Source organism: Stegostoma tigrinum, chromosome 4 (assembly GCF_030684315.1).
Source record: "Stegostoma tigrinum isolate sSteTig4 chromosome 4, sSteTig4.hap1, whole genome shotgun sequence".
Classification (NCBI taxonomy): domain Eukaryota; kingdom Metazoa; phylum Chordata; class Chondrichthyes; order Orectolobiformes; family Stegostomatidae; genus Stegostoma; species Stegostoma tigrinum.
The window spans coordinates 107,387,113-107,413,799 of record NC_081357.1 but is presented as its reverse complement, the minus strand read 5'-3'; the positions used below and the strand labels follow the sequence as shown (position 1 = coordinate 107,413,799).

Here is a 26,687-nt window from a genome sequence, read left to right as displayed (position 1 = left end):
AAGCATTTAGAAAAAAGCTTGTTTTTTTTTGTAGTTGTAATTATAATTACTGATTAGCATTTTTGGTCCTGAAAAAATATTTTTACCGTTGTGGAATATCATTCCATAAAAGAAATTTAGTACTGGAGGTTATTTTAAGATTGTGCATGATTTAAAAATACATTTTATATATTTTTTCTGTCATTCAGATTTTGCTTGCTGCACAATGTTTAAAACAAATGAATGCTTTGTCCTTTAAGTTTATTGTTTTGAACTATCCATGTTATCCATGAGAATTCTTCATTCTGGTTACTTGTCTTTTACACACACAACAAAGATCTCTTGTAGCATTTTCCATTTTGGAAAGAACAACTGAACAGATTATTGATGGGAAAATAAAAACAAATGCTGTTCTTTTGATACCGAGACAAAAATCCAGGCTATACAGGATTGTGTTTTCCTATTGCATTGTCTGGCATTCATAGTTTAAGTGCGCTTATTATAGAACATGTGTCTATTTCTTGCATTACTTTGTGTTGATTCTGCAATAACATAATAAAAATACTAATAGTCTAAAAATAAAGAAAGTTCTCTGAGCATTTACTGGACAGGTTACAGATTGGTTTGAAACAAAGAGACAGGAATTAAAAATATTTCAGTTATGGATTCACATGCTGTGACTGCCCTTGTGTTATACTTGTACATTCATTGACAATGTGTTGCCTTACAATTGAAATGTAGGCCAACCAATCTGGATAAATGCAAGTAAAGCTAAAATTATAGATTTTGACTGCGATGCCAAGTTGCTACCTTCGAACTAGTGTGCAGCACCCAGGATAGAAATCTTGTACCCTATTGTTTACTTCTGTTGTGGAGCCCCTAAATCTCCATCAAACATCTGTGTTACTGCATTAGAGAGAGAATTGAGAATTGTCGTGATGACACTTCCACGCATCAAACTTCAAAATCATGCATCCTTTAATTTTGAAATTCCGCAAGTAGATTGTCAATTGTAATGAGAATAATCTAAGCCAAATTCATTGATAACCAAAAAAAAAACCCCAAAGAACTTCAGATGTTGGAAATCAGAAACAACAACGCATTCTGAAGAAGGGTCACTGGACCCAAAACATTAACTCTGCTTTCTTTACACTGATGCTGTCAGACCCACTGAATTTTTCCAGCAATTTCTGTTTTTGTTTCAAGAATAACTGTGCAGGATATATTCATCTGGCATTTGGTAAACGGAGACAGAGTCTGGATTTTTGGAGGGTGGAATTTTCTGAGAGAGAGAAAGCACACAAAGAGAAAGAGAAAAATCTTTATTTTGCTTTGTCTGTCTCCCCCCAACCCCCTTCCCCTGACTGCAGTGGTATGTGTTGCTCTGCCATCCTGCGTATAATGTGAGAGCTTAATATAGGAAAGTCTTAAAGATCATAAAGCGGGGATTCCACTAGTATTGGGTCATTACAAACATAAGAAAAAACCAGGGTAAACAAGCAAGTATTTTCATCAATTGAACAAAAGTGCTGGGCCATCTCAGCAGGTTTGGCAGCATCTATGGAGAGAGAAATAGAGTTATTCTTTCATGTCTGGTGCACAAAACATTAACTCTTTTTCACTCTCCACAGATGGTCAAATGATCAATTGGACCAAGTGTAGCATCAAGGAGCCTTAGTAAAACTGGAGTCAATGGGAGTCAAGAGGAAAGTGCCCTGCAGTCAAACAAAATTTCAATTCATAGTTTCTATGCCAGCTCTTTTCTGGAGCATTTCAAAGCCTTTCTTCTGATATGACTAGAATAAGTATTTTTTCATACGATCCTAAACATTGGAATCCTACATCAATCTACAGTGGATGGAACTATTGGCTTGCCGAAATTGTATTGTAAACATAATCTGTAAAAATCATCTACCTACTATGTGAAGTGTTTTTTTCCACCAGTGTTCTCTGTGACAACATCAATATTATCATGAAATATGCAAGAGATAGGGAGGTAAATACATCTTCATCAAAGCAACAAATTATTACTTCATCTTGCACTTACACGACTCTAACTCATAACATAACTTCATAAAACAATTATGCAAGAAGTAACCAATGGGCAACATAGAACAGGTTGAGTTTTAGTCTTGAGATTAATGATACTATCTGAACTACTGGACTAAGTGAATTTCCTAAATCACCCACATGCCCATTTTCCTGTATTTATTACTTTGTGCCAATGAACAAAGTGTTAGGAGAAGATTTATTGCATACAAAATATCTCAAGTGAAAACATTAGTGAAATTTTTGAAAAGCATCAAGGTTAAGTATGATTGCAAGGCTATAAGCTAATGACCTTTAGCAAAATTAATTGTCACTTGAATATTTAAGCATGAGTTAATATTAAAAATAGAATTAAACTGAGGATATCACACCTTCCCTTCTGTAAGTGGAAAATCTATTCCTTTATTAATTGATTTTCACTGACTGTATTTGGACTAGTCCTACAGATAGTTGTCACTCCATCTAATAGTGACACTGTATAATAGTACTGAATTAAATTTATTACACAAATATTGTAGGAAATGTTTTGTAAGAATGGTATAAAGCATGCATAATATTGTAATATCTTTTGAACAGCAGATGTATGGATCTGAACAATATTGAGCATTGATCAGTAAACCTAAGCATTTTGGCTATTGGACACTAAAGAACTGTATTTTCTGCCAATTGTCTACAAGTAGATGGAGAACCCAGTCCTGTGTGCTGATTACTGGCACTCTGCAATTCCATGGACTAACACCATGTGGGTCTAAAGCCCATTAATAATAGAAAACAAAAGCCATAAAATGAAAAAAAAATCAATATTAAGCCTCAGACACATTTTATCGGCATCCCCAGGGAAACCAGCCATTCGATCGCAGGGTGTTATCAAAGCACTGAATAGCACTGCTACTAGGAAATCAATCAGTTTGGAAAATGTTTGCCAAGATCTACATCAACTGAAAGCCTTCAGTAATGGTGAAATAGTGGATGTCAAGGGAAATGCTGATTATGTTCATGTTCTCTGTTATAACAATTGTAAATCTCATAAGCAGTTAAAAAACTGGGTAACTTAATTAATTTCACCAAACAGAGAAAATTGAGTGAAGAGTCACGAGACTCTGTCTTCCACAGATGTTGCCAGTGAACCAATATATGAACAAGCAACGTTAAGGACTTATTTTTCATTATTTCAGAAGGCAATCAGTTTCATGTTTTTCCACCACGGGGTTATTTTTATTTTTCTGAGGGTGATACATGAGTGCTCTACTAATGGATTCAAGAAACAGTCATTTTTGTAATAAGGTTAATCCTTTGCTGGCTTGTTTTTTTTATCTCAAGCAGTACCTCCTTTGTACTTTCATTTAACTAAATTCATGCCAGTGATCGAAATGATGAAGCTATCAGAATTGTATTTCTTGTCTCAAAACGATAAAGGGCCAGAATTTAACAGTAGCTACATCAACCATTGCAAAAGTAAATGGCAATCATCGGCTTAGGAAATTTAATATAAGAACAGTATGTTCTGAAAATGCACAGGAGATCCCTTAGTGTCTGCAACAAAAAGGATAGGCCAATTAGCTTAGCTACTAATCTTGCTTTTCCAGATAATACTTAAATGCTGCACAATTACTGAATTACTAGAATTATCAGATTGTTCCATTGTTAGAAAAAAACACTACTGCTTTCATTACTGGCATTTACAGAATGTTTTTTGGAATAATATTGTATCAAATATCACAGGCATGACTTTTATTCTGCTTGATGGTCATTAGTATAAGTCTATAGGAGGGGTAGTAATTGTTTATTCTGACATTTTAGCAGTTTGTAATATGACGACAGATGAGATTAAACAAAAGGCAAGTCACATGGAGGTGGTCTTGTGGTGTGATAGGTGGCATTACCCATGAGACAATAGCTCCAGATTCAAGTCCAATGGCCAGACCGGATGATGTATAACATCACACAGCATAACAACAGGTTGAAAAGCAACTTGTAAATTCTTCCCAACTTCCAGGGAGAGAGAGACTCTCCTTCAGCCATGTGATGGAATGAATTTAGAGTCTTTTTCATCACTATCCATTGCTCCAGGCTACAACATACATACAAAAATGCATGTTGCTATAACAACTTGGACGAAGGGAGATGTTGGATGGCCAGCTGGCATGTATCAGATTGGAGCCAACATGCTAACACCATAGGTTTGATCCCCGTTCTGGTTGGGATATGTTTGGGATCTGCCTCCTTGCTTTACCAGTGATGAAGGTGTGATTTCATTGTTTGGTCTATCTTCCGGCAGAAATTGAAGAAGCGAGTTGCGCTTCAATGTTATCTCTTAGCTACTTGCAAATCTCAGTAGATTTATTAAATTATTTTTAAGAATGTGAGTGGTATGGAATAAATTAACACATCAATATGTAGTTCCATCAAAATCAGGTCAGAATCATACAACATATTCTTTGATAACTGAGTAGTGATTGAAGCTTTTTTTTGAAAGTAGTGACACCTTCTGGTGGATTTTTGCTGTTCCAAACAAGTATACCTTTTCTAATTCTGGATTATTCTATGAGATTGTACCTCCAAAAGAGTAGAAATTCCTCATAATTATGTTATTGTGTTAGCCTGGGTTATGTTAATTCTTGCAGAACAAGATGGCACCCAACTCAGTATCCCACTTTTTCCATGATTTATGATAATTACATATATGCACTGTGCCCCATTAGAACATATATCTTAGAGATGTTTTCCCATTCTCGCTTAATTTACCTCACCTCAGGCCTATTTCCAAATTCAGATGCAAAATAAAAGTTAATTATAAAATAAATCGCTATCAGATAGACAGGACTAACCTTAACAAATAAGATTGCTGACCTTTGTATCACAAGGATCAATAAATTGTTATATTATTAACACACATTATGAGCAACTTTTATTTCCTGGAATCTGCTGGAATGTACAAGTTGCAAATCCGGCAGCCAAATTGCAAAATTCAATCATTTTTGCGTATTGTGGGCAATTGGAAGGTCAGGTATGCCATAATAAGCTTGGAATTTTGATTAACAATACTGATTAGAGAAAGCTTTCTCTGTGAGAGAAAGTGGCAACATTCCTAAACAGTCCCTGACATCATAAGGACCCTCCTCGACTTTTACAGAAGCAACAAGAAAGCATTCTATCTGGACGCATCACAGCTCAGTACAACAATTGCTATGCCTAAGACCCTATGAAACTACCGAAAGTTGTGAACACAGCCCAGGCCTTCATGCAAGCCCACCTTCCATCCATTGACTCCATCTACGTTTCTTGTTGCCATGAAAAGGCAGCCAGTATCATCAAAGATCCTTCACCCCCACCTCCTCCGACCCTTATCCTAGTCATAATCTCTCCCATTCTCTTCCATTAGGCAGAAGATACAGAAGTTTAAATATATGTACCAACAGGCTGCACATTCTTTCCATGTCAGCATGGGTTTCTGCTAGGTGCTCCGGTTTCCTCTCACAGTCCAAACATGTGCTGACTCGGTGGATTGGCTATGCTAAATTCCCCTTAGTGTCAGGGATGTGTAGATTAGGTGGGCTATAGTGGGATAGGTCAGGGTGTGATGCTCTGAGGGTTGGTGTGGGTTTGTTGGGCAAAGGGCCTGTTTCCACACTCAAGGGATTCTCAATGATTCTAAGGTTCAAGAACAGCTTCTTCCCTGCTGTTATTAGACTTCTGAATGGACTTGTCAAATTTCAAATCAGACATTGATCTTGCTTTTTATACGCCTTGTTTGTAGCAGTAACTTTGTACTCCTCACCCTGTTCAATCACGTTATGATCCAAATGTCTTAGTATGTTATGATCTGTCTATCCTGCACACAAAACAAAACTTTTCACTGTACCTATGTACATATGATAGTAATAAAATATCAAACCATAAACTTCTAAGTAATTTGCAGATATCTGAATAGATATATAAAATTCGTCACGTTATATAATTTCACACAGGGTATATGCTTTTGCTCCATTAAATTTTGACCTTTCAGTCAAGATGTTTTTGACTCCCCTATCAAGTAAATTCCACTTGGATCTTTTAATAATTATAAATGGGATAATGGGAATGGGGACAAAAGGAACTCTCCTCATGCTACTTCATCTAGGAAGGCAATGGCCTAGTGGTATCATCACTGGACAGGTAATTCAAAGACCCAGATAATGTTTTGGGGGCTCGGGTTTGAATCTCGCCATGGCAGATGGTCAGATTTGAATTCAATAAAATATCTGGAATTAAGAATCTAATGATGACCTTGAATCCATTGCTGATTGTCGGAAAAATCCATCTGGTTCACTGAAGTTGTTCAGGGAAGGAAACTGCCAATCTCACCTGGTGTGGCCTACATGTGACTCCAGACCCCCAGTGATGTGGTTGACCTTTAGCTGCCCCTCCAGGCAATTAGGGATGGACAATAAATGCTGTCCAGCCAGCAGACCTCTCATCCGGTGAATGAATAAAGAAAAGAAAGAATTCCTACATGCTTCAGGGTATGTAATAATATCTCTGAATGGGCTGATCAGAACCATTCTATATGAGATGTGGGTGCCACTGGCTAGGCCAACATTTAGTGATCGTCACTATTGGTCCTTGAGAGGTTCACAGTAAGCTGTCTTCTTGCTCCTGCACTCCATGAGGAGTAGGGAGACATAGAGTGCAGTTAGGGAGAGAGCTCCAGGCCTTTAATACGGCCACAGTAAAGGAATGGCAATATGCTTCCATGTGCTTTGTTTCAAATCTGGTAGTTTGACCAGTCATTTCGCATCCAGAACGCAATGCCTAGTACTTGCCTTCAAAATAAGAAAAGCTTTGGATCTCGGCTATCTTCTTAATATATTTTGAGAATTTGTTCTGGTCCATTACAAATGTCAGGATGATCTGTGTCTTCACAGGGAACTTGAATATGGTGGTGCTCCCATTTGCTGCCCTTGTCTTTCTAAATGGTAGAGGCAATGGGTTTGGAAGGAGCCTCTGTAAGTTACATCAGTGCATCTTGGAGACAGCAGACATTACTGCAACCGTGCATTGGTGGGGAAAGGAGTGAATGTTGAAGGTGGTAGCTGGTGCGGCAATCATGCGGGTTGCTTAGTCCTGGGTAGTTTCAAGTTTTGTGCCTTGTTGGAGACAACTAACACTGGCGAGACAACAGGTGAGATACTTGCTGCAGAATTCCTAGTCTCTGACCTGTTATGACTGCCATTGTATATAAATGGCTTGCCTAATTCATTTTGCGACCAACGGTAACCAACAGGATGCTAATAGTGAAGGAATGATGGTAATGCTATTGAATGTCAAGGGGCAATGTTTAGATTCTCTCTTGTTGGAGATGGTCATTGACTTGCACAAGTATTACTTTCCACTAATCAGCCCAAACTTAGACCTTGTCCAGATTTTGCTCTATTTGGACATGTATTACTTCAGTATGTGAGGAGTCCTGAATAGTGCTGAACATTGCACAATTCATCCCCACTTCTGACCTTATACTGGAGGGAGGTCATTGAGGATGTTGTTGAAGATGGTGGGCCAAGGCACTACTCTGAGAAAGTACTGCAATGATGCCTTGTGGCTGGAATGATTGAACTGAACAAGATATGACTCCAAGATATTTCCCTTAATTCCAATTATCTCCAGTTTTACTCCAGCTCCTTGATGCCACGCTTTGTTGAATAAAACCTTCATGTTAAGGTCCCTCTTACATCAAAACTGGAATTCAGCTCTTTTGTATACATTTGGACCAATGGTATAACGAGTTCAGGAGTGAAGTGGCCTTGGTAAAATCTAAACTGAACATCAACGAAATTATTCCTTTGCAGGTACTGCTTGTTAGTGGTGCTTGTCACTTTTGTATAACCTTGCTGATGGTTGCAGTTAGACTAACGTGGTGGCAACTGGCCAGTTGGGATTGACTCTTATTCACAGAATGCACCTGGGCAATTTTCCATTTTGTTAAGTAGATGCACCAGTGCCGTAGTATACTGCAACAGTAGCTAATGGCATAGGATGGTTTGGAGCTCAAGTGTTCAGTTATTTTGCTGGAATGTTTTCAGTATCCATGCCTTCACAGCATCCAGTGTCTTTATCCATTCCTCAATATCAAGTAGAGTCAAATTGCCTTAAGACTGGCATCTGTGATGCTGGGGAATTCAGGAAGAGGACAAGACCTGGCATCCACTTGGCATTTCTGGCTGAAGATGCTTGCAAATGTATTAACCTTGTTTTTTATAGCATGGTATTAGGCTTCCCCAACAATCAAGGATAGGGATATTCGTGGAACTTCTTCCTCCTGTTAGTTAATGCATTATCCACCACCATTCATGACTGGATGTGGTAGGGGCAGGGCTTGGATCTGGTCTGTCAGCTGTGAGATTGTTTAAAAATAGCCCTTGTAGTATAGCTTCACCAAGTGGACACCTCATTTTTAAGTATGCCTGCTGCTGTTCCTGGTATGCTCTCCTACACAATCGAACCGTAGATAATCTCCCAGCTTGATGGAAATGGTACTGTGGTGAAATAGCAGGCCATGAGGTTACTAACTGCATACCATTGTGCGCTGCTGATGCTCCACAGTGCCTCATTGTTGCCCGATCTTGAGTCGCTAGATGTACTTGGAACCCATCTGATTCAGCATAATGGCAGTGCACAATGGAGGTTGTTTTAAATTTAAAAAGGAGCTTTGACTTCACATTGATGTGTGGTATTCGCTTCTACTAATAACGTTATTGGCAGAAGTACCTGCAACAGGTACACTGTTGAGGAAAAAATCAAGTAGGTTTGGCCCTGATAATAGGAACTGCAGATGCTGGAGAATCTGAGATAACAAAGTGTAGAGCTGGATAAAGACAGCAGGCCAAGCAGCATTATAGGAGCAGGAAGGCTGATGTTTCGGGCCTAGACACTTTTTCAGAATTTCAGAAATGTCAGCCTTCCTGCTCCTCTGTAGTTGCTTGGCCTGCTAGGTTTTTCCCCTTTGGTTCCCTCACCACCTGCTGCAAACCCAGTCTAGCAGTTATGTCCTTCAGATCTTGACCAGCTTGTTCAGTATTTGGCCAATGATCCAGTATTGGTTATTGAAGTTCTCCACCTAAAATACATTCTATGCCCTTGTATCTCTCTGTGATTTCTCCATGTGGTGTTCAACATGGAGGAGTATTGATTTCATCAGCTGAGGGGAGGCATTTAGGGTTTCCTCGCCCATGTTTGACCTGATGCCATGAGATTTCATGAGGTCCAATGTCAATACTGGGGACTCCCAGAACAACTTACTTCTTTCTGATTGCATACCACTCTTGCAACATCTGTAGGGGGAGAAGGGGTCAGAATCAAATGCTGCCAGTGGGATTGGACATTCCCTAGGATCGTGATGGTTGTGTCTGGAACATTGTCTACAAATTATGAATCCAGGATTATAACTATGTCAGGTTGTTTCTTAATTCTTTTATGGAACAGCTGTCCCAGTTTTGGCTCAAGATGTTGGGAGGGAGAGTGTTGTAAGGTTGACAAGGTATATATTTGCTGTTGTCGCTTCCAGTGCCTAGGTCAATGCCAGGTGTTCTGCTATGTTTCCCTCTTTTGTTCAGACTTTGTCACAGTTTGACACAATTGAGTGGTTTGCTAGGCCATTTCAGAACACAACTCAGAGGCAGCCACACTGCTGTTGATCTAAATTCATGTGCAGGTCAGACCACGTAAGGCTGGCAGATTTGCTTCCCTGAAGGATTTTAGTGAATCGCATGGGTTTTGTAAAAATAATAAATCACTGATGCTCACCATTAGACTGACTTTTGATTCCAGTTTTTATTGAATTCAAATTTCATCATCTACAATGGTGGGATTCAAATCTATGTCTCTATAACATTAGACTGGTGTTCTAGATTACTCGTCCAATGACATTACCATTACATTGGAAGGAGCAACAATGACTCATTGTTGAGCATTATAGAATTGTGAAATATTTCAGACTGCATCACCAAATAATATAAATTTTAGAGCCCAGCAATGCGTTATAAAGACATAATATGAAGAATATAATTACAAACAAGTAACAAAAGCGGAAACAAAACAAAGAACTCCAGCCTAAGGAGTTTGCAGATTCTCCTCGTGTCTGTGTGGGTTTCCTCCGGGTGCTCCAATTTCCTCCCACAGTCCAAAGATGTGCAGGCTCGGTGGATTGGTTATGCTAAATTGCCCATGATGTCTAAGGTGTGAAATGCAGGGCTAGGTTAGGGGGTGGAGTCAATAAACGTGGAGCTGGAAAAGCACAGCAGGTCAGACAACATACGAGGAGCAAAAAATGTCAACATTTTGGGCCAAAACCCTTCATCAGGACTCGTGGTGGGGGATGGGGGAAGTTGGGGGATGGTAGTGGATGCAGTGGGAGAGTGGTTCAGTGGCCAGCATGCTGCCTCACAGTGCCAGGGAGTTTGTATATTCTCCCCGTATCCGAATGGGTTTCCTCCAGGTGTTCTGGTTTCCTCCCACAGTCAAAAGATGTGCAGGTTAGGTAGATTGGCTATGTTAAATTGCCCGTAGTATCTAGGGTGGGAAATGCAAGGACAGGATAGGGGATGGGCCTGGTTGGGATGCTGTTTGGAGAATCAGTGCGGACTCAATGAGCCCATGGCCCTCTTCCACACTGTAGGGATTCTATGAACTATGATTGCTGGAGATCGGAAACAAACAAAGATGGAAGTTGCCAGAGAAATTCAAGAAATTGAAAGGGTCAGTCTGTTTTCTCTTCACAGATGCTGTCTAACAAAAGCAAGAATGGAGCATATTAAGTTGGGACGGTTGCGTGTATAGTCATCCAACTTAGGACCAAGTGGTTTGGCCAGAGAGTCTATTAAGTTATAAGATGTTATGACAGACCATAGCAACTTGCAAGTCCATCTACAGAAATTCTCTTTAATTCCTGTAATGGGACATCCTAATTTTAGAAATTAGAAACATTTTAACTAGACTACTAAGGACTGGTGTTAGGAAGGACTTCTTCAAAGGACCTATACCACCACTGTTGAGGCTTGGTCAGTTGAAAATTTCAAAACTGAGATTGAAAGATTTTTGTTAAGTAAGTAACAAAGACAGGTAAATGGAAAAATGATGTAAATCACACTTGGTTACATTAAATGGCAGATTACACTTGATAGATCTGAATGGCCTTCTCCTTACTGTGTTCCTTTTCAACCAAAGAATTTAGACATGTAAATTCATGAACAAAATAAATATGTAAAATAAAACTAGTTGTAGATCAATGTAAATGGGAGTAAGCCATCAAAGAATGAGTGTGTCTTCGTGAAAGTGTTACAGCCTGCTAGTGAAGAAAGCAAGTAAATTTATGAAACAGTCAACACAGTATTCAGTTGTATGACAACAATGTCTATTAATTATAGGGCATTACTGATGAAATAGAAAATAAATCTAAGAGATCCTTTTAGATTTCTCGTCAATCACTGGGTTTGAAATGTGGGACTCCTACAGCAAACAATTCCAACAAGTTGTGTTGCAAGTACATATTAGACCACTGAAAAAGTGGACTTTTCTGGTTGTCACCAGTATTGTTGAGTCTAGTAAATGTACTATTCCACCACCAGGTACGCCATTAAGGTAATGACAGCATGGTGTAGCACTATGCTATCATGCACTATATTTTCAAATAATTTTCATAGCAGAACATTGACAAAATATTGTGATACAAGTCCGTGCACACCTAGTGGTGAAAAATCCACAATTAGCCTGCGTCTTACCTGGATTATTGAGAACTCACTTTGCAACCAGTTCACAGGAAGACATGTTACAGATTGTAAAATAAATGGATGGCATGGTGGCTCAATGGTTAGCTTTACTGCCTCACAGCTCCTCATGAAGACCCAGGTTTGATCCACCCTTGGGAGGTAGTCTGTTTGGAGTTTGTATATTCTCCCCATGTCTGTGTGGGTTTCCTCCCACTGTTCAAAAATGTGCAGGGAAGGTGGATTTGTCACACTAAATTGCCAATAGTGTCCAGGGATGTGCAAGCAATGTGGATTAGCAATGGGAAATGCAGGGCTGCAGGGATAGGGTAGGGGTCGGTGTCTGGGTTGGATACTCTTTGGAGGGTCAGTGTGGATCTTATGGGCAAATGGCCTGCTTCTGCACTGTAGAGATTCCATGAAAAATGTAAGCAAATATATGATTCCACCTGAAGTACTGTGTGCATTTCTGGTAATCTAATCATTTGAAGGAAATTACTGCTTTTCAGAAGATACCAAAATTATCAGGAAAACTTCAGAAGTAGGGCCTGTTTCCTTGGAAAATTAGGGATTTTATTTTAACCAATTTGCAATTTTCAAGACTATGGTAAAGAATTAACAAAGTACATTGTTTATGATGACTCAAAATGAAGAAAGAATGTGAAGGGACATCAAGTGTGGGATTTCACTCCAAATCTGCAATGGAAATGAGAAATGTCCACTGAAAGACATGAGACAAAATTTCAAAATTAAGACATGGGTGTTTAGAGATGGGTGAATAGGTTAATACATCAGGATAACTTCAGTTGGTAGGGCCCACAATGTTTTCCTCTGAGCTGAAAAATCATTACAGTCTGGTTACATTATTTATGACATTGACAGGTAAATAAGCCAGACTTAGATTCACCGGTGATTATCTTTTCACAGTATTTATTCATTAGTAAGGTTAATTTAGATTTTAACTGTTTGCCAACTATTTTAGTCACTGTAAGAGTTGGTTAACTTAATTGGCTAGACAGCGAGTTTACAGCATACAATGATGGGGTTCAATTCTTATACCGGCTGATGTTACCACGAAAGACTCTCTTTCTCAACTTCCCCCCTTTCCTGAGGCACCGCAACACTCAGGTTAAACTGTGTGGAAATTTCTTAGTTACATCTAACAAATTTGATAAGTGGTAATGAAATTGTAGGCTCCATTTTAAAATATTACTTTTTTTACGCATTGGCAGCTCATAAACATAAAGAAACAACTAAAGTCATGCAAAATAAATGATCTGTCATAATTTCAGTTTTATTTAAGAATGAAGTGAATTCCTTTCAATGAAATGAAGTTGGAAATGGGACCTGCACAATAATAGTGCCACCTAGTGATAGGTGCACATGGTTTCATGAGCACTCAGTCACAGGTAGAGAAAGCATTTAATAGCGGTCATACAAAGATGCATTGAGACATAGCATGCTCGCAGTTCTGAAACCTCATATATATTTACAATCTTATTCTTTGATGCGTACCAAGCATTTATATTTTCATGTACATTTTCAAGTTCCAGCCATTTACGAAGATGTATTTAAAGCATTGAACATATACTACAAAAAATTGTTGAGTATGGCATTGAAGGCCATAATTCAATCAAAGGGCTTCATACTGAGCTATGTATTATAGAATCATTGCTTTTGTGGTTTATTCTGAGAAATCCCAAACTAAATTACAGCCATGCAACTCCTGTTGAAGCAATTTTTTTTGAACAGCACATGCATAGGTATGAAACTTGAAAATAATGTTTTTACAAATCCAAAGGTACAAAGCTGTAAAATAGTGGAAGAAACACAGAAAGTTTTGGAGAAATGCAGCAAGTCTGGCAGCATCAATGGAAACCGAACAAAAACGAGTTAACATTTCAAGTTTCTGGAGGAGTCATATTGGACTCAAAACCAGCATTTATATATTTTTAATAAATTTCACAGACAAACTAAAAATATATAAATGTACAAGCCAAATGTAACAATGGCATAATCCAGTAATAGTAGCATCTGATGAATGGAACATTATTTTGTTACTCATGCATGAAATATGAATAAAATAAAATACCTCATTGTCACTTATTAAAGAATGCCTCATTAGACAGGAGCAATTCTGTTGTCATCAGGAATTCCTAGACTTTATGACACAAACATGTCTCTTAAAATAACTTTAAAATGGAAATGTAGCCAATAATCAATCAAAATTCGTGTGTCTGATGATGGAAAGCAGAAATTATATCTTGGTCAAATTAAATCAAAGATGGGTGGAATTTCTCATATGTCTCCCAACCCGAATAGTCCATGTCTACCTCCTTCTCAAGGTTTAAAACCGGGAATCTACTGCCTCATGGAACTTATTTCCTCCAACGGACTCTGCTTTCTCTCTCTTTGTCCCAGGTTTTCCCAGCTGCATCCTTTACTTTTCTAGCATGCTGGGAAGACTCTAGAAAAAAATCTTCCAATTTAACAGTTTTCAGTTGTGTGGCACTAATGTATATGTGTACAAATTAGGAGTACAAGTAAGCCATTTGCTTCCTCAAGCCTACTCTGTTATTCAACAAGATCATGGCCAAATTGTTTGTGTTTCAAATTCCACTTTCTTCTAATCCTGACGATTGATTCCCCAGTCTAACTACCGCCTATCTACTGACACCTTAAAAATATTCAATGATCCATTACTTCCATGTTGTTCTGAGGCAGAAAGTTCCATAGTTGCACAAGCCACTGAGAGATAAAAATTGTCTCCATTCTTTTTTCATTATGGTTATCCAATTACCAGTGAAGTCTGAAAGGTTTCTGTTTCTTCCTTGTAAAGAATCCCAATTAGACTCCGTTGGCTATCCCCATCCTCTGTCAGAGTAAATTTATTCTTACATTTGAACAATTTTTCCTTTACCTTCATTCATTATTTTTAAACAAAAGTTATTGCTATAGGATCTAAAACAACAACTTACATTTATAGGTCTTACCAACGCACTTCACAGGTACATTATGAAACAAAATATAACATCAAACTGTGTAAAGCAATATTAAGTCAAAGACATAGGTTTTAATAAGTATTTTAAATGTCAGAAGTAAGGTAGGTAAGTAGAGAAATGCAGGAATGGTCTTCCAGATTTTGGGGCTCAGGCAACTGAAGATATAGCCACCAATGATGGATTAAAATCATGGATCCCTCAAGAGACAAGATTAGAGGAACACAGATATCTAAGAACACTGTAGAGCTGGAATCAAATTCAGAGATAGGAAGGGGTTTTAAAACAAGAATAATATTTTTTAAAATTAAGACTTTGCGTAATTGGGAGCCGACGTTGGCCAGCAGGCACACGGGTGATGGGGAATGTGATGGTGCAAGTTAAGAAATAGCCAACAGAGTGTTAAATGATCTTATGGAAGTAGAATGTGGAACAAGAGCCAGGAGTGTCTTGGAAATGTTGAGTCTTTAAGTAACAAAGGTTTGAAGAAGGGTTTCAAACAGATGATCTGAGATACAGGTGAAGTTGGATGAAATAATAGAGGTGGAAATAAATGGTCTTACAGTGTGAATATGAGGCACATCTTAGAGTCAATTGTGACAGAAGGCTGTGAACAGACTGGCTTATCTCAGATTGCTTAAAAGGACAGAGATGGAGTTGGTAGTGTGGTATTGGAAAAGGTTTGGTGTCAACACATTGTCTCAGACAACCCTCGGTGCAAGAGTGGTCATCTGGGAAAATACCACAGAAAATAGGGTCTTTTTTTTGAGGAAAGAGGTAATGATTAAGTGGGGCCTATTTTTCTTTTCATAGAACATATTATGTTGCAGTGCTGCCCAGGTGCCTTCCTAACCATGTTTTACAACATGATAGTGATATAATCTTTGCTTCTAGCTTCAACCCTTGCCTCCGTTGTTCATGATCCATCTCCAAATCTTATTTTCCTTCTTCAACTACTCTGTCTCCATTTCTGGATATAGGCTATCAACCAATATCCACCGTAAGCCCACTGACTTCAATAGCTACTTTGACTACACTTTCAACCGATCATATCTTGAAGGATTCTAATCCATTTTCATTGTTCCTCCTTCTCCAGTACATGTGATCCATCTTGTGCCTTCTTTATACCTCATTTGGGGAAACAATATTGTTGACGAGATCTTCAAGCAGATTATTCCATTCCATTTCTTGCATGTCAGTTCTCAAACCTTCACCTTCCTCTACGAATCAAAACATGGTTCTTCTCAACTTCCTTTCCACCCCACCAGCCTCCACATTCAATGGATCATCCTCCACCATTCTGTCATCTTACCCAAGTCCACGAACATTCCTTTTATGTGAAACAGTGATTTCATTCTTTCGTAGACATGGTGCTCTTCCACACTGGAAAGACAATAAGCAGATTTAGGGACTGCTTTGTAGAACACCTAATTTCAGACTGCAAGCATAACTCAAAGCTTCGTTTTAATTCTCCTTCATCGCCACCTCTACTCTACTGTCTGTTCTGGACCTCCTACACAGTTCGAATAATGTTCAACATAAGTTTGAGAAATGAGGCTTCTCCTTTAGATTCGGGACATCACAGCCTTGCTAACTTATCATTGAGTTCAATAACAATGAATCTTAAGTTGCTTTTGGATGGCTATTGTTGTTAATGCCATGTCCATTCACATCTTTGCAGTTCCATGTTTTGTTTCTTTAATGCCCTACTGTCATCTTTTGCTTTGTGCCATGCATTCTTTAGTCATTAAATTCATTTGCCTTTAATTTTGCCTGAACATAGTGCAATACAAACATGGACATTTTGGGCAGTCCCTTTCAGGATAAAGTTACCTAAAATAAAAAGGAGTAGATAGAACTGGGATGGCAGGGAATAAGGATTCTTCTGTTTCCTGAGTTCTCTGGTGGAGTTTGCTTTCAACATTATGGAACTAACTACAACTAAGCACATGTCATCTGATGTCATTGAGAATATTGAGGATGGTTGTATGCTCCAGCTTTATGACCCTTCTGAACTGTCAGCTTGCCCTGATTCTCCTAACATACTGAGCAAACTGCTGATAGTGTGATCATTGATCATTTACTTCTTGTGTCAATCACCTTCCCTGACTTCTATCCTTTCTTTTAATTGCCACCAGTCCAGTCGGAAAAGTCCAGTTGAGGCCCAGAAGGCATCGATTGGAGTTTTGACGGTGGCAGAAAGTCACTGGCTCAGTACTGCTGATCGTTGTTGCAGAAGTGACTCTCCGAAACAATGGAGATTGGCTCAGTATCCCTCGTGAACTGGAATAGTGCCCATGAGTCGATGTTGGAATGTAAACCTTGAGAATCCAGAATAGCATGGCCTTAGGAGATGAGATCAAGCCACCCAGAAGGGAGGAATCTTTGAGGAAGTCCAAGTCAGTGTGGCTTTTGAGGGAAGTTGTGTCTTCGAAGGTAAAGAGTTGAAACCCCTCAGGAGGAAGAGAGAGTGATATGAGATGTTGGTGATTCAGTGGTAGTGAAATTGATGGAAGTATATTAGAAAGGGTGATAGGAGTGGGCGACTTAACAGTTTGAGGGACAAGCTGTCTAGTTTGCAGCCAAGATTTTGAGTCCTCGAGTATAGTTTGTAGCCTCTGGGATGCAAGTGTTTGGGAGGGCTGAATAAACTTCTGGAAATGGAGGATGCACGATCAGTGGTTGTGGTTCATGTGGGAATCATCAACATTTTCAGGACAGCTTGAAGATCTTGCAAGATCATTCCAGGAGTTAGGGAAAATGTTAAAACAAAGGATCTCCAGGATGGTAATCTCAGAAATTCTATCTGTGCCACAACCTTCACAATTTAGGCAAAGTCAGATCAGGGAGGTAAAAGTATGGTTTAAGGGATGGTCTAATAGGGAAGGATTATGATTTTAAGAAAATTGGGATCACTTTTGGGAAAGGAGAAAGCTGTTCAGAAGAGATGGTCTTCACCTGAGCAGAAATGGAAATAATTATCTGGCTGAGAGATTAAATATCGTAGTGGAGATAGATTTAAACTTGTACGCCAGGTGGGTCAGCCGATGAATAAGCCTAGATTGAGAAGAACCTGCGAGGGCAAAAGAGAGGAAATGGTGAACAGGGAAAAGGAAGTGAGGGAAGGCTTGAATGTCGGCAGTGAGCAAAGAAATGGTCACATCCCAATGGGCAAGAAAGAGATAAGGGCAGCGTTAAATTCTATGCATAGAATGTAGTCAACAATTTGAGGAACAAGAAACAGAAATTGCTTTAGGAGGATATGACAAAGCAGCATTGACAGAAACATGGCCCAAGCCAGAAAGGACTGGATACTTAACATTCCGGTTTATAAGGTTATTAGTAGAAACTGGATGGGTAAAAAGAGAAGATGTGTAATGGTTTTGGTCAAAGATAATGTCATTACCCTTGAATCAGATGCAGTTCTTGAATTAGAATCTATTTGATTGGAGGTAAGAATCAGGAAGGGAGCGGTGACCTTAATGGATATTTATTACAAACGTCCAAACAGTGGGGAGGAAGCAGAAGTGGCCATTGTCGGCATGTTATGGAAATCTGCAGGACAGATAGGTTTGTGATAGTTGGAGATTTCAATTTCCTTCGGTAATTGGGAAAAAGGTAGATTATGAGGCACAGAAGGGGAGAAATTCCTACAATGAGACAGGAGAAATTTCTGGAACTGTACACTTCCAGTCTACTACCGACAGAGCTGTGTGAAATAAGGCAAGCCAAGTAGAGAACGTCAGAGTGAGGAAGCATTGGAAATGGCAATTATAATATGATAAGGTTCAATATTAAATTGGGTTTTCCCAGCAATTTCTGCTTTCGTTTCTGATTTCCAGCATCCACAGTTCTTTGCTTTTATGTGCTGTGATTTACTACATTTTGGTTGTTAATTTATTCTTAGGTTGTGTTAAAGGTAAAAAAGGCAGGTATTGTAGATTGTTTTAACTTTCTGACTTTCTGAAGTTTTATAAAATTAAGTATTTGGGTATTCAAATTTTGTCTATTTTGAAATTAAAAGTCACTGGTCCCTAACTGGATCATAAACATTGAACCCGATCTGTAATTGCTACAACCCCAATAAGAAAATGCTGATGGTCATACACAATCAGGATGCTGGATACATTGTTTGACCCCTGTGTCAGGCTTCATTCATCGTCAAGGAATTCAATCCAAAATGGTAGTGGGCATTAAACAGAGCTTGCCGACCATCTTGGTCACATTGCAGAATCAGAAGTACCTTGAACAAGTCAGAAATGTTGAAACCTCTACCATCAGTATTTGTGGTTCCACACACAACATGCATGGAAAAGTGCCTATTTCCATAGCAACATGGGGTCCTTGGGTTAGATTTGATATCTACCTCCTTGTCCTATGTGTGGTGGAGGTCAGGTCTGTCTTCCTTCAGAGACCTGAAGGAGAATAAACTGAAAAGACAGAGCTGAAGTAAATTTAAATTACATCTATTTGCCATATTTCTGTAAAAATACACTTTTCTTTGTGATCATGAAGTTGAGTTTGGTAGTTTTCATATTGTAATGAAAGTTCTTTTTCATCTCTCAGTGTCACCAGAGATAGTTGAGTATTGAGGCAAAAGTGAATTTTTATTTTTGTCTTGAGCAATTAAGCTTTGCCTCTTTCTTTTGCTCTGATAATTCACTTATTTGCTGCTATGCTGTGGTTAAGTATTTCATGATTTGCAGTCGTAAATGGCCTTCATACAGCAAAATAAATGTTATTCCTTAAATTGTCAAATATATCACTGCATAGCATTATATTGCTGTCTTTCTCTTCATATTTAAAATATTTCATTTGGGAAAATACAATCATGCAATGATTGTCAAATAATGAAATGAATGGCATTTTGAGCAGATAAAGATACCATGATCCTTCAAAACCACAGATTAAGTCAGTACCATTACTTATTCACAAAAGTTAATGAAATTACTACTTGTTACAGTTGAAAACTGGCAATGCATAATTTTTCTGATGATATCTTTGCAAAGATAAATAAAGTTAAGGGGTAGATATGCAATGTCAAATATTTTAAAAATTATTACTCATAATACACAGAACAATTCTTAAGAAATAAAAACCCGGCATGAAAAGTGGTCCAATGTTGGCTATTAAGATTTTTAAGGATAGTATTACAGTAAAAGTAAAAGCTTCCAGTGTTCCTAAAGAATGTCAAATGTGAGATTGAGGATGATGTTAAATTTCAGAAAACGTTGAATAAAAAGGATATAGAGAGATGTTAGAAGATGGAAGTAAACTAGGAACAGACATAGAAATAAATTGGAAAAGTTTCTGTGGGTATGTATAAACATTAAGGGAAGAAAAGAGATTAACAACAGTAAACATCTTTCTTATTGGCAGACAGGTAAATTGCAAGTGGAATAAATAAATAGTAGAAGCAATAAACAAATCCATTGTACCCTTCATGTCAGAAGACACAAAGAGCATTATAGAAATAATGAGGAACCAAGTGTTTAGTGAGATTGAGGAACTTTTAAAAAAAGTATTAGTACAGATAATGTACTGGGGAAATTAATGAAGCTACGAGCTGACAAATCCCCTGAACTTGATAGCTTATGTCATAGGAGATGGCTACAAAATTAGAAGTTGCATTTTGATCTCTTAGCTTTTTGAGTCATCTCCAGAGGTAAAAACAAGCCTGTTATTCAAGAAGGGGGAGAGAAAACATGACTTGTGGGATCATGGACAATATGTTTGCATGCATTGAAGATTGGCTAACAGGCAGAAACCAAACAATCTGAATAAATGGGACAATTTACTTTAGCAAACTACATTGTGGTACTGCAAGGATCAGTGATTGGGGCTCAGTTATTTATAATTTACATCAACAATTTGTTATGTGTTCAAGCTTGCTGATGATACAAAGTTAGATGGGAAAGTAAAGTCTGAGGAGGTTGCAAATCAGCTACGAAGGGATGGGTGAGTAAGTAAAATTGTGACACTTGAACATAATTTGGAGCCAGATGTATTTATTCATTTTGGTAACAAAAATAGAAAAATAAAATATTTATTAAATGGCAAGAGGTTGGAGATGTTGGTTTTCAAAGGGTATTCTCATACACACAATTCTCAGGAAGTTAACAAGCAAGGTACAGTACGAAATTAGGGGAACACAAGTGGAATATAAGCCTCTCTTTCATGGGCATTGGAGTATAAGAACAAAGAAGCCTTGCTGCAATTATATAGGACCTTGGGGAAACCATACTTGCAGTACTGAGGACAATATTGGTTTCCATACCAAAGGAAGGATACACTTTTCTTCAAAGGAAGGTAATAAAGGATCAGTAGACTGATTCTTGGAATGCAGGGATTCTCCTATGAGGAGAAATTCAGTGGACTAAGCCTATTACCTGAAATTTAAGTGAATAAGCAGTGATCTCATTGAAAGATATACAGTTCTAAAGAGATGTGATGGGATTGCTACTAGGGAGGCTATTTTTCCAGCCTGTAGAGTCCAGACCCAGGGATTGCAGCCCCACTGGGAAGATTTAGCCATTAAGGATTGAGATGAGGAGAACTTTCTTCACTCAAAGGACTGTGAATATTTGGAATCCTCTGAACCAGAGGGGTGTTAATGCTCAATCATCAAATACATTCAAGTCAGAGATCTATGGATTTTTTAGATGTATTTGTCAATCAAGCAATAGGGATGTTGTGCAGTAAGGTGGAGTTGAGGTAGAAAATCAGCCATTATCTTACTGAATGACAGAGTAGGCACAGAGGGCCAAACGGCCTGTATCTGCTCTTTCCATTCTTATGGTGCATTTGGCCCACCATGTCTGCCACGTTTTCAGAAGCTGATGATAAAAACGGTTCTTTTGTCATTTCTGCAAAATTTTGTCCCTCATTAAATGGAATCATTTTGTATATATTTCTGCATACAGCCATCATGGTGAATGATAGCGCTGCTGTATTGTCCCCATTTTGCAGAATTGATTATAATAAGGTTTAGACTTAGCTTCAGATTCAAATTTCTGTACACAAAGTTTCAGAATTTAACAGTCTGCATTAGCTAAAAGGCCGATTGCCTTTACCAGGACAAATCATTAGTGCAATTGTAATGGCAGCAAAGCTTATTGGTTTTTGAAACTTTAAGACAGCAGGCGTGGTCCAGGAGGTGATCTGACAACATTTACCATCAAATACAATCTCACTTTCATGGCCTGACTGTGAAAGTTCTGTATCCGTTTCTTATCAGGCGCCTGTTTTAAAGTTAGTTAATGATTTCTGCTGAAGTTGCATTTGTCGTGTACTGTAGTAGGACATGCTGAAACCTAACACGCCAAGAAATAGAGCTGTGCCATGCATCAATGTGTCTGTATTATTCAGAGTCACTTTGCTCGCAGATCGAATCTAAAAGACAAAATGAAACTACTGTTAGTTTCAATTTAAAAAAAAGTTTTAGGCAACCATTTTGAAATAGATATTTGTTTATAATGATCAATAACTACTCTTGCCTACAAATAATTCCAGGTAACATAGAGACCTTTTTTCATTCATAATACTAAGTTCAGTCAGAATGCCAATGAGTCTGCTAGGCAGGCATCTATGCTTTCCAGTAACTATGGATAGGACATTTCAACAATAGAAAATCAGTACTATTTTATTCAGCATGTGTTGCATATTCAGGACACACCATTAAATTGTTCAGTTACTGTGACACAATGCAACTCAATGTTCGAATGGATACTATAAAACATTAAAATATTTCAAGCGGATTTTTGAAACTTCAAACACTAGTTTTCTATGGGCAGAACAAATGCAGGTAAGTGCATTTAATCTAAGCAACCATGAGGGCAAATAGTATGTTGGCCTTTATTGCATGGGGATTATAGTAATTGAATAAGGTTTTGCTACAACTGTATAGGCGTTAGTGAGACCAAATCTGGAATAACGTACATAGTAGCAACCTCCATATTCGACCTCCACATCTAAGAAAAGATATACTGACTTTGCAGGCAGTAAAGCAAAATTCAATTGATTGTTTTCTGTAGTGAGAAGGTTGTCCTATGAGACTGGGTAAATTGAGCCTCTATTCCCTGGAATTTAGAAGAATGAAGTGTGACCTCATTCAAAGCTACAGAATTCTGAAGAAGTTTGACAAATACAAAAGTTGTTTCCTCTATTGGGGGGGGCTCTAGAAATCGAAGAAAAGTTTCAGTTTCAGGATTGAGATGAGAAATTTCTTCACTCAGCGAATTGGGAATCATTGGAAATGTCATGCCTCAAGGCTTGTAGATACCCCCATTTTTGAGCATACTTAAGTGTGGAATAAACAGATTTTGGTTTCTTTGAAACCACTATGGAGAGGAGCTGTTCAAAGTTGAGATCTGGCAGAAGGTCCACCATGATTTTATTGAATAGTGGGGTTGGCTGGAATGATTGTATGGTCCAATCTCGCTCATGTTTTGTGTTATTTTAATTTATATACGCATATATACATTATGAGAGCTATAAATGAATTATCCATGAAGTTTTATCACCGTAAGTAATTCATCATGATAAGAACAGAAATCTGGAGAAATTCGGAAGAGGCCTAGAAACTGATGGTTTCTATGCTGTTGAGAAAATGGGAGGACCATGTGGAACAGATTACCTCTTGGAACAGGCAAAAGAAATGCTAATGGAAGTAAAGGCGAGTATAGATCCAAAACAGGTATTAATGATATATGTGAACAGTTCTGATGAGGGCGTACACATGGAAACAAGACATGTGGTAGATGGGGTTGGCACTATAATCAGGATGAAGGACAATGTTTGAATTTGATTCTCCATTTTGATTACAACCACCTAGCCCCAACCCTACATTTTGTTTGTTTAGGCTTGCTGTCATCAAAGTTTACCTATTTTTGCTATTAACAGAATTTATTAATCTATATATCCCTTTAACTGCCATTAGTACATTCTTTGTCTTTTACCAAAGGCACTATCTGTTCCAACTCAAACCCCTCCCTTATTATCAACAGCATAAAAATGGTCATTTTTGGCCCTCTTTAGTTCAGAAGAAGCATCACATTAGACTCAAAATGTTAACAATGTCACTCTCAATACAGATACTGTCAGATCCTCTGAGTTTGTCCAGCATTTTCTCTTTTTATTTCAGATCGTCAGCACCCACAGTAGTTTGCTTTTATTAAATTATTACTGTTTGTCTGCTATTGATTTAATCATACAAAGGCATAGAGCAAATTAGGTGTACTTACCATTATGTCCATCACTGGCTCTGACAGCAATGATGATTCAAAATTGAATAAAACCATTCCTACACACCTTTTAGAAAGCATTATAAAATAAAATGTGAGGTTTGTAGTGAAATTGTAAAGGAATCATTAATAAGTGCATTTACAATTTTTCTACAAATAGCACATACTAAGTCTGAACCATTTAACAGTGGGGCCGTGTAACTGTGTTTTTCTTATTTGAAAATAGCTTTTCACAATCAATAAATCATTTGAGCCGTTAAAGCAGCATTTTTGTTTAGAAAAAAAAACTTCCAAGACATTTGTGCTTCCATTATTTTATCACAGAAATTACAGCAAATGATTAGTTATTATTTTACTATGATGAATGGAAATATGACAAACTTCATATATTTGCAAAAGCTGCTATATAGAAACAAAAAACTCCATAAGTTTGTAGTGTTATCCACTGTTGGTCAGTGTGATTGGCTTCATTAGCTAAAATCTGCAGCCAGGCTCAATGACACAAGCCATCTTGTTTCACTTCTTGAAATCTCCCTGGATGTAGTTTCAAGGGAACTTGTCAGTGCTGTGGTTCTACTAAACTGGTAATTTATTTGTGAGGAAAAGAGAAAATACCAGGAATCTCTGGATTAATAGTCTAGTGATAATACCAATAGGTCATCACCTCCCCCTGAAATGTTACTGCTTCAGATCATATCATAGAATCTCGGAATTCCTAAAGTGCAGGAACAGGTCATTTGGACCACCAAGTATGCACTGGCCCTCTGAACAGCATTCCACTCAAACACAGCCCCACACCTGATTTCTGTAACCCCTCATTTACTTTCGCTAATCCATCTAGCCTGCACATCCCTGGAAACTATGGGGCAATTTGGGATGGCCAACCCACTTAACTTGCACATCTTTGAACTGTGGGAGTAAATCAGGGCACCTGGAGGAAACACACGCAGACGCAGGGAGAATGTGCAAACTCCGCACTGACAGTTAACTAAGGCTGGAATTGACCCCAGGAACTCTGAGAGACAGCAGTGCTAACCACTTAGCTTGCAAATGTAACAGGACAGTTTGGAAATAATTTGAATATTAACACACTTCAAATACTTTGGTTCCTTAAGTAAACCAAATTTAAACCAATCTATATTTTTCTAAAATTTGATTAAAGAAAAGCTTTTGTATGCATAAACACATGATGCAATTGTGTCAGAAGTGGTAGTCTTGTGGTGCAAGGTCAGAGCAATGTGAAATACATTGAACCCATTTATCTGGCCTGCTACTGCTTGAGTTACTTATTTGCCTCTGGCGTACTCCATGGGAAATGAATAATTGTCCAGGATTCCTAAATTATTCCCAGTTAGGTTTCTGTGATTGTGTAGATTGAAAAAAATTCTGTTCTGTATGGCAGCAGATAAAAAGGCAGATAGCCAATTTAAATCAAGAGGAAGTGGGAAACAACATTAGGTTAAAAGCTTCATGCGTCCAAAAGACTGCTCTGTTAGTATGACAAATTAAATACATCTAATCTCCAATATAGTTTTACCAATTGACTAGGAACACAGCAAAAGAGGGACATTATGTATTGACAAAAAATGAATTCACAGAAATTTGACTAGTGGGTCTAAATTGATGACCCAATTTAAACCAATGGAAACAAGGAGACAATTTCTGAAAAACAGCTCACACAAACCTGCAATGTTGCTGTATCAGATGTGACAGGACACTTTGCTGCTTGTAGACTTTCAGTAGAAGGCTTTGGTGAGCCAACCATCAGAGTGCTAATGCACATGGAGATGCTGCAACCTGTCATTTTCCGTGGCTATGGACATGAACTGTATAAGCACACTTAGGTATTGAGGAATGGCTGATAGGTCAAGATCCTTTTCACAACTTGAAACTGAACTTGAGAAAATTTCAAGAACATTTCCAGGTTGGCACTAAACAGGCAGAAAAGATCAATCTTTAATGGTAAAGAATGAGATTATTGTCAGCAAATTGACGTGGGCCTCTCTTGCAATGCAGTGATAGTGTCCCTATCCAAAGAAAAAAAATGGTCATTTGGGGAATTGGGTCCATGATGGCTCTCTGTAGAGCAATACAAAGAGTCACATTCCTCTACTCCATCCCCTTAGTACTGAAAGTTTATTTGCTTCAAATCCTCACCAAATTAACTGTTGAAGTCATTGATCATCTTTGTGTCAACCGCCTTTACAGACAGCACATTCTGGATCATCAATCATTGTACAGGAAGTTCTTCCTCACAAACCCCTGCATCTCTTGACCCAAAACCTTAAATCTGTCCTCCATAATCCTTGCACCATCAACTAATGAGAACAGATTACCATTATCTATATTCAAATCTGTTATATTCTTCTACATGTCTCTCAAATATCCCCTTAACCTTCCTTGTGCCAAGGACAATTGCCCCTGCTTCTCTAATGCAACCTTATAATCAAAACTCCCCAACCCTGGAAGCAGTCTTATGAATCTCTGCACCCTCTTGTGGATTCTCACAATCTTAATAAAGCATGGTGATCCGAACAGGATGTGAAATTCTAGTTGTGACTCAACCAGAGCTTCGTGAATGTTCGACATCACTTTACTGCTTGTTTACCCAAGGCCACTATTTATGAAGCTCAAGAACTCATTGCTTTGCTAACAGCTTTTTCAATATATCTTGCAACCTT

At 38.2% G+C, this 26,687-nt stretch overlaps 1 protein-coding gene across 3 annotated transcripts in view; it reads right to left on the bottom strand.

Moving 5' to 3' along the window:
* Nucleotides 1-13,038: 13,038 nt before the first annotated feature.
* LOC125452858 (glutamate-rich protein 1) overlaps nucleotides 13,039-26,687 on the bottom strand; it is a 62,532-nt gene continuing 48,883 nt past the window's right edge. For 2 of the 3 annotated variants that reach the window (XR_009445704.1, XR_007247611.2), the window contains one exon: nucleotides 13,039-22,156. The gene's annotated coding sequence lies outside the window, so the exon portion shown is untranslated. Of the gene's footprint in view, nucleotides 22,157-24,006; nucleotides 24,074-26,687 lie in introns of all 3 variants that reach the window. The other variant, XR_007247612.2, reaches the window with a different exon arrangement.